Genomic DNA, 11,724 nt, shown 5'->3' with positions numbered 1-11,724 from the left:
TACCTCAGATCCAAAAGGATGACCGTGTTACTTGAAGTTTGATGTTTCCCAAACTTGAGTGGGAATTCACTTTGTGAAGCTGTCTTTGGTGTCTTGAGTTATTTGCATAAAATGGTATAAGACAGCTGTACCATGGCCATCAAAAGAACAGTACTTTGTATAACTTCCCCTCACCAACATCTTTCACAACCAGTGGGGTGCTTCCTCTCCATAGCCATTGCTATGGAGTAGAGGCCTTCAGCAACCCCCACCTGGTCTGAGAACTTATCCATAAATTAAGTTTAAATGGAAACAACAACACAAAACAACACGTTCTCAAGGATATAATTAATTCATTTGTAGGTAGGATCCCACGCTATTATATAAAAACAGTAGTTCAGTTGACCCTTTGGAAACACTTTGTTTAAGCACTTCCTCTTCCTGAATCAAAGCTTTACAGCATGCTGCCTCCAAATAAACACCAATCACACGGTAAGATGTCCAAGTTGTAGTTTATTTTAGTCAGAAAAGGGATAGGACTCAGAGGAAGCTTTTAAATTTGATTTAATAAATGTCTTGTAAAAAAAAAATCTGCACCAAGAAATAAACACAAAGATAAGGAAGACCATCTTAGTGGTAAAAATGATAGCACGGAAAGAGGCTAAGTCAAAATAACCACAATGACAAAATGGGATTGCTAAGTAAATTAAAGTGAAAATCAACTTATAATTGAAAAGGAGAACAAAGGAAAAAAAAAACTGCATTGAAGACAAAAAGACTCTTGAGAGGCATCTAGTAGTTCTCAGACCTGAGGTGATGGATCAGTATATAAAGTGCTTTGAGTTCAGTCCCCTGAATCCATGTAAGAAAGCCAGGTTCATGCTTATAATGACAGTGCCAAAGGAGAAGACAGGAGAACCCCTGAGCTCCATAGCCAGCCAGTTAAGTCTAGCTCCAGACAAGTGAGAGATCCTGCCTTAAAACACAAAAGTGGATGTTCCTGAAGGATGATACATACCCAAGGTATCATTTGCCCTTTTGTCCCCAGGCCTGTATACACACATAGGAACATATACAAAAAGAAAGAAAAGAATGTATTAGTTTTCAACAATGGCAACACATTAGAGTCACTAGTATGGCTTTTTAAACATGGGCTCCACCTAAGAGGAGAATCTGAGCATAGATAAGTCTTAAACACCCTTCAGCTACTCTGAAGTGCAGCCGGGTTTGAAAACTACTGATGGAGTCCTACCCCCAAAGTCTGCACATGGGGACACCGATACCTAGAAATATTAAGTGATTTTAACATGCTAACTAATAGAACAACTGACTTGGTCATAGTTAAGAAACTAATTTAGAGGCCTGAGAGTTCTCCCTGGTGGTAAACATGCCACAAACATGATGACCTAAGTTTGGTTCCTGAGAGTCACATGGTGGAAGAAAAAAACCAAATCCAGTGGGCTGCTCACTTCCAGGCACACACATTTAAAGAATGAAGTACTTGAAGGCACCAACTGTAAGTTTTTAGTATGTTTCTTAGAACCACCATGGTCATGTATAGGGGCAGTTATCATATGTTCTACCTTTTCTGTTAGGTGTTTCCTGAGCTACCTGTGGAAAATACAATCCCATCATGTTTTCCGGTTTGCCATTTTAGGGCTTCTGTTTAGTTCTATAATAGTGGAAAGCAAGGATTGGAGAAGTGGCTCCAGGAGGACTGGACTCCAGTTCCCAGCACCCATGTTAGGCAGCTCCAGAGGATCCTATGCCTTCTGGATTCCAGGAGTACCTGCACTCATGCACATGCCCACACACATATACACATACTTAGAAATTGTGTGTGTGTGTGTGTGTGTGTGTGTGTGTGTGTGTGGAGGGAGAGAGACTGAGATTCTGACTCTCTGGGTATCACTGACTGACCTAGAATTTGCTATTTAGGCCAGGCTGACCTCTTAACTCACAGGAGGCTGCCTGCCTTTGCCTCCCAGGTGCTAGGATTAAAGGCATGCACCACCATGCCCAACTTAAAATATATATTTTTAATAGTCACAAAAAGGGTTTTGCATGATAAGGTGCCATATGAGAACTACCTTCCTGGAATGTCTGTGATACATAGCTATAGAAATGGGGACAGAAAACAATTGAGAGACACAGAGCTAAAACCTAGATATCCAGCAGGAGTGGGAAGGAGGGGCAGAAGTGGAATGCAGTGAGTGATGAGACTCACTAGAGGAAGCCTTTGTTTAGAACCTTTCCATTTATGGTTTGCCAGTACCTGAATCTGGGGCAACAAAAAGAATCAAAAGTCAGAGTACTGCATGACTGTGCTATGAAGACCATTGGAACTCCTGGACAGAACTAGATAAGGTGAGGTCAGTTGTGTACAGATCCAGGATTTAGAAGAGTGCAGCAGGGCCTTGTTAAGAGCAAGGAACTAGGCTGACCCTGGACATGAACAGCAGAGGTGTCGGTCTATAGAGTAGTTACTGTGGAATTTCCAGAAAACTCCCAACAGAAAAAGAAAGGTGGACATTGCAAAATGTGCAACATTCTTAAAGGTGCAGGTGTAGTGAGCCTCAAGTACATTATTCCCAAATAGTATTGGAGTATGCAGATTTTGAAACTCAGAACAAAGAAAAGGTCAGTGTATTTGACAAACAGCTTCACTGACCTTATAGAGAACAGTTCTCAGTAGGATGATGGGGACGGATGCCAAGTTTCAAAAGCTGAAACCGTGCATGGGTTTTGAAGCAGTGATTACAGACTACCAGTCCAGGCGCTTTGACCAGGAGAGGAAGGCAGGAAATAGAGGAACAGCCACAGTGAAGGATGAGGCCTGGGAAAGGTTTTGTTTTCAGTATATCTGAGCACTTTTGCAAACAAAGGAGAGAAGGTGGAGGGAAGTCAAATTCAGAGCAGTCTTTTGTTGCATGTTGGCACCTATAACAAAGGACACTGCTTTTTGGGAAACTAGTACTTTCCTGTGGCCTTCCTGGATGCCAGCCACAAACTGCATGGAAAACAAAATCTCCTGTGAGCAGACAAAATCTACTTGTGAAGCATCAGACATAATGTAGCTCATCTGGGGCTGGAGGCGTGGCTCAGTGGGCAGTAAAAGCACTGGCCACACAAAGCTTTTCAGCCTGGGTTCACATCCCCAGAACCTATTTACCGATGGGTGTTCTGTCTCACATCTGTAATCCCAGTACTTTTCAGACAAGATAGGAGGAAGAGATGAACAGGCGATTCCCCTGTTCATGGGCCAGCTAGTATAGCATATGCAAAGGTAGATGTATTAGTCAGGGTTCTCTAGAGCCACAGAACTTATGGATAGTCTCTATATAGTAAAAGAATTTATTGATGACTTACAGTCGGCAGCCCAATTCCCAACAATAGTTCAGTGGCAGTTGTGAATAGAAGACCAAGGATCTAGCAGTTACTCAGTCTCACGCAGCAAGCAGGCAAAGGAGCAAGAGCAAGACTCCCTTCTTCCAATGTCCTTATATTGTCTCCAGCAGAAGGTGTAGCCCAGATTAAAGGTGTGTTCTACCACACCCTTAATCCCAGATGAAAGGTGTAGCCCAGATTAAAGATGTGTTCCACCACACCTTTAATCCCAGATGACCTTGAAGTCGGAGATTTAATCTTCTGGAATCAATAGCCACTATGCCTCAAGATCTCCATACCAAGATACAGATCAGAATCTTCTATCTCCAAGTCTCCAGATAAGGGTCACTGGTGAGCCTTCCAATTCTGGATTGTAGTTCATTCCAAATATAGTCAAGGTGACAACCAGGAATAGCCACTACAGTAGACAACAGAGAGAGCCTTAAAGTGGAAAGTGAGGTTCAACACCCAAAGTTGTCATCTGACCTCCACTTGGGCCTTGGCATATGCATACCTTTACTCACATGAATGTGCATGCACATACATACATCATATATATACCACGTCTCACCCTGTGGGCAGGAATTAATGCTTATAGTATGGTAGGGGGAAGAGGAAACCCTAGAGGACTGAGAGAAAGAACAAGAAACAGCCATGTCCTGGTCTGTGTCTACCCCAGGCATACATGCTAGCTGGCATGCACTCCTGTGCATAAAGACTAACCACATGTCTCCTCTGCAGCTCCCTGTTTTCTCTCTTCCTTTCATTCTAGCCATCACTGCTTAGTAGCTTAAAACACCCAACCACAGAGTATGGAGCTATATAGAAAGAGAAGAAACGTTCTTAAATGTATACAAATCCCAGTCTTGGGATCGTAGGAGGACCAGCCCATTACTGGTCTAATATCCTATCCTCTGAGCCTTATTGCTTGGATCTAATAAAACAGCTTCCCAGCACACAGCTTTGTTGTTTCTTCCCTGGGTCCCTACAGCAATGGGAACAAAGCACCCTGTGGTTAGACTAAAGTGTGTCTAATAACTCTCTGACCAGGTGTCCATATTAGCTAGACTCACTGAGTTGTGAGGGAATTGTTGCTATTTTATTGATTCTTTTTAAGTGAGTGCAGCTCAGTAGATGATCTCTTGTCAACAGTGCATGGAAACCTGAGACTGATGGTCCATAAGGCCCAGAGAAGAAGAGGACAGGGAGAAACAACAAGCCATGCCAGGGTCTGAAATAAATTCACTGTGTATCATCTGAACCTAGAGCAGAGAGTGGCACAAGCATGAACTTTGGAATCAAACAAACCTGAGTTCACTTAGACTCTTCTGCATCTGGTGCCCTGCTCTCTGAGTCCCAGCTTCTTCAACAGAAAAGCACAAAGTACAGCCAGGCTTTTTAGTGCACGCCTTTAATCCCAGCATTTGGAAAGCAGAGGCAGGTGGATATCCGTGAGCTTGAGGCCATCTTGGTCTACACAGTAAATTCCAGGATAGATAACTAGAGCTACATAGAGAAATGCTGTCTGACTCAGAAAAGGAAAGAAAAGCAAGCAAACAAGAAAGAAAGAAAGAAAAAGAAAAGAAAGAAAATCACAAAATACAATTCTCCTGGCAGTTACTGAGGACCTAGCAAGGTAAGAGACAGGAAGTCATTGGAGTCTTCACAAGCACTTGATTTGCTTTCTGTTTTGTTTAATCAGACAATGGTTTTTGGAGAATGAATCTATACCAGACACTGTATCAAGAACTGCCAGTGTAGAGACAAATAAGGCTGTCTGTGTCCAAGCTAATGGAGGGGGGTAGTACCTAACCCAAGGGTCTTCATCCTCTCTCTCTAGCAGACCCTGAACTTGAATGGGAAGAAAAATACACATTGATTATTAACCAAGATGTAGCATGTGGATCACTTCTTAGCACAATCAGCAACTGCAATAGCTTTAGCAGACCTATGCTTAGCACCAGAAGCATAGATTCTGTCTCCAGTTACCTTATGGTTGTGTCCATCTCAAAATATGATTTATATTCACAGCTTCAAAGCCTTGGTAGCCAAATGATCTGTCATTGGATCTGGTCATTTAATATATCACTGAAGCATATGAATGAATATTACAGGCTTTAAAAATATTTGATGATTAATATTTCAATTTAGTCAGTTTCCTTGTAATGCCATTCATTTTATGCTTTACAAAAAAATTCTTCTTCATCATCATCATCCCAGTAGCTAATAAGATGGCTCAACAAAGGCACTTATCACCAAGGCTGATTAGCCTGAGTTCAGTCATCAGCTCCCAAATGGTGGAAGAAAAGAACTGGCTCCTGTAAGATGTCCTGATCCTCACCTCCACATACATGCCAAATTATATGTTCATATTTGCTTGCTATCTCTGATTCAATAAATAAGTGCATATTTTTCAATTAAAAAAAAAAGTAATTCTAGCTTGTGTGGTGGTGCATGTATTTAATCCCAGAACTTGGGAGGCAGAGGCAAATGGATCTCTATAAATTCGAGGCCATCCTGATCTGCATAGCGAGTTCCAGACAAGACTGTTTTGTGAGACTACCCCCATCTCAAAAAGAATAGTAAGTAAAACACTTGTCACGTAAGCATGAGGACTTGAGTTCAAATCCTTAGAACTCCTATAAATGCTGGATGAGTGTGGTGGCCCATTCCAGGATTCAAAAGGTGGAGAAGGCATTTCCAGATCAAGCCAGCTAACCAGAATTTTTAAGCTCTTGGTTCTAAAGTGTAGAACAACCAAGGAAGGCACCTCCACACACGTCTGTAAGCATATCTGCATAGATATGTATACTGACGTACATGCAAACATTCATACATGTACACACAAACCACATACTTGAGCAAAAGGATAGCCACATACTTAGGGAAAAGAAACCATAGATCAAAACCTGGGCTTAGCAGTATATGCCTAAAATCCCAGTACTAAATAGGTGAATCAGGAAGATCAGGGATTCAAGGCAATATTTGCCTGATTGTTTTTAATAAACCACTTTTCTCACTATTGACAAGTCACTATCTCTATCATCCCAAGCACATATTCATGCTTACACACATGTACACATATTAAGAATACATAAATATATGTATACCTGCACTCATATGTATGAATAGTACATAAAGGCATGAATTCATACATAAGAATAAAATTACAGATCTGAAGGTCTTCATTACATGTCTTAATCATGTAACACTTATGGAATTGAAAATATGCTGCCATTTTGCCAAATGGTACAGTGGCAAATTAGCTACAAGTACTTCCAACACAGGGCAGTTAAGAATGCGTGGCTAGCCGGGCAGTGGTGGCGCACGCCTTTAATCCCAGCACTCGGGAGGCAGAGGCAGACAGATTTCTGAGTTCGAGGCCAGCCTGGTCTACAGAGTGAGTTCCAGGACAGCCAAGGCTACACAGAGAAACCCTGTCTCGAAAAAACAAAAACAAAAAAGAAAGAAAGAAAAGAATGTGTGGCTATTTGTCGTTCCTTTCCTTTCAGTCGCTGTAGAAACAATGCAGGCTAAAGCTGTTTCAAAGTGTTTGAGACTATCCATGATGTCATTCCAATGTTTCTTAACTAAAATGACTCATGTGATTTCATTTGCTTCAGAAACAATCTGCACATTCAAACAGTGGACCAAAGAAGAAAGCCCACTTTGCAGCCTCAGGGTTAATATGGAACCATGAAAAGCAGCATTTTGTGCTTTGATTTAGCAGATTTATAATGGCTATAAACACTTGTTAAACGTACCTTTCTGCCCAGCACAGATTCCCTCAGTTGTTCCACATAAGCATAAAGCATGACTTGCTCTAGAGTGAGCTCCAGCCTGCAGCCTTTCCACACTTAGAGCGCACTGCTGATGAACGTCCCCCTTGTTTAGATGCTTTTGATAATTACTGGTATGTCCTGAATATTTAAAATGTTACAGGGTATATACAGGTATTAAAAATAGAGCTGGGTGTGGCAGTGCACGCCTTTAATCCCAGCACTCGGGAGGCAGAGGCAGGCGGATTTCTGAGTTTAAGGCCAGCCTGGTCTACAGAGTGAGTTCCAGGACAGCCAGAGCTACACAGAGAAACCCTGTCTTGAAAAACCTAAATAAATAAATAATTAAATAAATAAATAAATAAATAAATAAATAGAATAAGCATATGAACTTAATTTTTTTCTGAAACAAGATGTAACTAACTATGTTGCTTTGATGACCTCACTAGTACCATATAGTCCAGGCTAGCCTCAAACTCCAACTCAATAACGGGTTTGTGGATGTATCTGCACATGTGCATATTTGCCCAGTGTATTTACCTGTGTACACTGTGCAAAGACCAGAAGAGGAGAGTATCAGGTATCTTCTATCACATTCCACTGTTCCTCTAAGGGAAGAAAGACAATAGAAAACAAAAACAAAAACCAGACAAGAAGAGTCAATAAGAAGGCAAACTCCTGAGAACTATGGTCCAGTTACTTGGAGGATAACGTTGAAGCACATCCTCTGAGGACATAATCCCTGTTCCCTGACGCAGCAGGCTGCAGGGACAGCCTTCTGTTGTCTGGCAGATTTTGAGGTCAGATCAGATCTGCACTAGGTAATCAGCTTAGTGAGGAATGAACTAAGAACTTACACGTGCCTGCTGCTGTCTGCAGGCCTGACACATGGAGTGGACTCCACCTCCACATGTCATTGTTGCTGGAAAATATGTGCCTGGTAAATTACATTCCATGGATAAAATGGAAGTAGCCACATGAACAAGTCTTTAAAATTATGGTACATTCATTATAAAAGTCATTCCCAGGCTTAAAAGTTGGTTTGAACATAAAATTTCATATACAAAATAAGTATGCTATCAACAATAACTTCCCAGATTATCAACACTACCCCAGATAATCCCTGTATACAGATTACTGCTCTGCCTGTCCCCTGTGAAAGGAGATTTGGAATTTTGTTTCCATTTAAAAATAAATAAGCAGCCGGGCAGTGGTGGCACATGCCTTTAATCCCAGCACTTAGAAGGTAGAGGCAGGGGAATTTCTGAGTTTGAGGCCAGCCTGGTCCACAGAGTGAGATCCAGAACAGCCAGGACTACACATAGAAACCTTGTCTTAATAAATAAATAAATAAATAAATAGATAGATAGATAAATAAATAAATAAATGAATAAATAAGTAAATAAACTAAAGGTGAAAAATAAACAAAAAAGATAGGGAATCCCTTTCATCACAAAAGCTGTTGAATATAAACCTTGCTACAATCATGTTTCATATGTAGATATGTACAAGAAAACTTCCAGAAGACGACAAAAAAATATCTCATGTAATGTGGCTTCATAATTCCAACATGCCAAAAGAATTCCAAAAATTGATATCTGACTTTTGCTTAATAAAAATGACTGATGGGAAGATGATGCTGGAGAGATGGCTCAGTGAGTTCAGTTCCCAGCAACCTCATGGTGGTTCCCAATCATCTGTTAACTCCAATTCCAAGGGTACCTATGTTGCCTTCTAACCTTTGTAGGCACTGAACACAAGTGGTGCACAGACATGCATGCAAGGCATACATATAAAATAAAATAGATAAATTTAAACAAAAACCATTGATGGGGCTGGGTAGGTGACTCAGCAGATAGAAGTTTGCCATGCAAGCACAAAGACCAGAATTTGAATCCTGAGAACCCACATGAGTGTCAGCAGGCATGGTGCCTCACTCATAATTCCAGGATAAACTGGCTACCAGGACTAGCCAAAACAAGTTCTGGGTTTATCAAGAGACCCTGCACAATACAGCCAGGACAGCCAGGACAGCCAGGGCTATATAGAGAAACCCTGTCTCGAAAAACCAAAAAAAAAAAAAAAAAAAAAGAAAGTGATTTAAAAAGACACACAGCAGCTAGGTAGTGGTCGCATACACCTTTAATCCCAGTGTTCAGGTGGCAGAGGCAGGTGGATCTCTGTGAGTTCGAGGCCAGCCTGGTCTACAAGTTCCAGAGCAGCCAGGGCTGCACAGAGAAACCCTGTCTCAAAACAAAACAAAAACAAATGAGAGATCAACAGAGAGAGAGAGAGAGAGAGAGAGAGAGAGAGAGAGAGAGAGAGAGAGAGCATACAACATCCTCCACATAATTACACACATGCAAACATGCATGTACACACATACAGACACAGACACACACAAACACACACATGACTCAGATTGTAAGCAACAAGCAGCTGGTAAATAAAATGCAAAACTGTACGCACTGTGATTTACAGGCAAATGGTTTCTGAGTCCTGATGAAAATGTTAATAGGAAGGACCCGTTAGCTTTTCAGTACAGCAGCTGTTTAGCCTATGGTTCATGGCACTATCAGTCCCGTCCTTCAGGGGCAGTGGCTGAACTGGAGTAGTTACTAGAATAAAGCATCACTGGATGATAGATGACAACATGCACATCTACAGAGTGAAAGGGGCAGCATATGGACCTCTCCCGTGCCTCAGACTTCAGGTCACATCACTCTCCCTTCTGTGCTCTGCTTCCTATGTCACTTTTATGAGCACCTAGACATTTTCTTTAGGAGTTAATTTCATTTACTTTTAACAACCAGGGTTTCTGATCTGTAGAGATGGCTCAGCAGTTAAGAGCAGGTAAGAGCACTTACTACCCTTCCAGAGGACCTGGGTTTGGGTCACCATATTTAACATCACAGCTCACAACTACCCATAACTCCAGTACCAGAAGCTCTGACACCCTCTTTTGACTTATGCGGGCTCCTGCATGGACACAGTGCACATACATACATTCAGGCACACACATACACTCATAAGATAAAATTGAAATTGAAGGACTAGTGCTTTATTTCAAACTTTAGTTGATATTTGAAGCCAGGATGAGATGCTCCCAATATCTGAGTCTTCCGTTCACTATTATGGCTTACGCAACAAGAAGGCTACATAAAACTAACTTGTGTTCCTAAGCCAGACAACAAGTCAGATGACCTCTGTTTACTCACTATGGAGCAAGAACAGTAGTTTTGTATATTTATTGGGAAGACCAAACAAGAGTATGTGTGTTGCCTCCACCTTGTAGCCTGACAAAGAAGGTAAAGCAAGATTGAGTTTCAGAAAATCTCATTCAGTTATTCATCAGCCCAAAGTCCACTTCCAGTTCTTCTGCCAACCAACCATTTTCCCCAAGTCTTCTTTTCCTGTGGTAGACAGAAGGGAATGGGAGGGGAGAGAGAGAGAGATAGAAATGAACACATTTCCTTCTAGGCACGGTCTATTAACTCCTTGCAAAATGATTGACCCACCATAAAAAGTGTATAAAGTTCGTCAGTATGTGAAACTGATCAAATGCTCTAGAATTTGCCCCTCCCTCCTTAATCAGTCTACATATGGAAAAGTCATGTGTAGGATTCTAAGATGCATCCACCTAGCAAGGATGGCTAGAGCCCTGGGGGCAAACAGACTTTGAATTTATGAAATCACAAAGACTTATTCTTTTTTACTCAGTAATAAGGCTTTTTTTTTTTTTCAAAAAATAGTGGGACTTCTCAAAGCCCATTAGACCCACATTTGAATGTGGGCACAGCCCTCCTTGGACATGAAGTTGTAAGCCTGCATACACGTTAACCTTTATTTTTATCACATTAGACTGCTGGGAAGCATTGGCATGGCTGTGGTATCTTAATAAGCTAAATCAGACTCTAGCAATTCCGTAGCATCCACTTTATCATGAATCAATAAATATATATTTTTTAGAAACTCCCAACTATTCTGGAGACCCCGAGTGCCTCTGCTCAAGCAAAGTTGGAACACCTCACTCGGGAGGCAGAGGGAAGCAGATCTCTGAAAGTTCAAGGCCAGCCTGGTCTACAGAGTGAGTTCCAGGACAGCCAAAGCTACAGAGAGAAATCCTGTTTTGAAAAACCAAAAACAAAGTTTAAGTACCTCAACCAGGGATCTCTCAAAAGATCATCAAATAACTTTTGAAAAATATTTTTCACCTGTATTGTCGAATTGTGTGTATGCACACAAACATTAAGACGTATATTGTGTTAGATTTAAAATAGACTTTTTGCAGGGCTGTGGAGATGGCTCTGTGGGTAAAAATGCTTGCCATGCAGATGAAATCTCAATCTTTTTTAATCCTATTTTTTTAAGAATTATTTATTTTATGTATGTGAGTACACTGTAGCTGTCTTCAGACACACCAGAAGAGGGCATCAGATTCCATTACAGATGGTTGTGAGCCACCATGTGGTTGCTGGGATTTGAACTCAGGACCTTCGCAAGAGCAGTCGGTGCTCTTAACCGCTGAGCCATCTCTCCAGTCCCTTAATCCTATTTTTAATAATGGTTCTTAAACACT

At 41.3% G+C, this 11,724-nt stretch overlaps 1 long non-coding RNA gene across 2 annotated transcripts in view; it reads left to right on the top strand.

Annotated features, from left to right (window-relative positions):
• Positions 1 to 11,724, top strand: part of 1500002F19Rik — a 59,397-nt gene that overhangs the window by 3,900 nt on the left and 43,773 nt on the right. Inside the window, exon 2 of one of the 2 annotated variants that reach the window (XR_003946679.1) lies at positions 4,519 to 9,346. The exons of the other annotated variant lie outside the window; for it this stretch is intronic. This is a non-coding gene — a long non-coding RNA (RIKEN cDNA 1500002F19 gene). Of the gene's footprint in view, positions 1 to 4,518; positions 9,347 to 11,724 lie in introns of those variants that run through there. 2 annotated transcript variants of the gene reach the window in all.

The sequence above is a fragment of the Mus musculus genome, chromosome 7 (assembly GCF_000001635.26).
Source record: "Mus musculus strain C57BL/6J chromosome 7, GRCm38.p6 C57BL/6J".
NCBI classification, from domain to species: Eukaryota; Metazoa; Chordata; class Mammalia; order Rodentia; family Muridae; genus Mus; species Mus musculus.
Note: the sequence above shows the minus strand (reverse complement) of the source record. Positions and strands in the feature narration are given on the sequence as shown.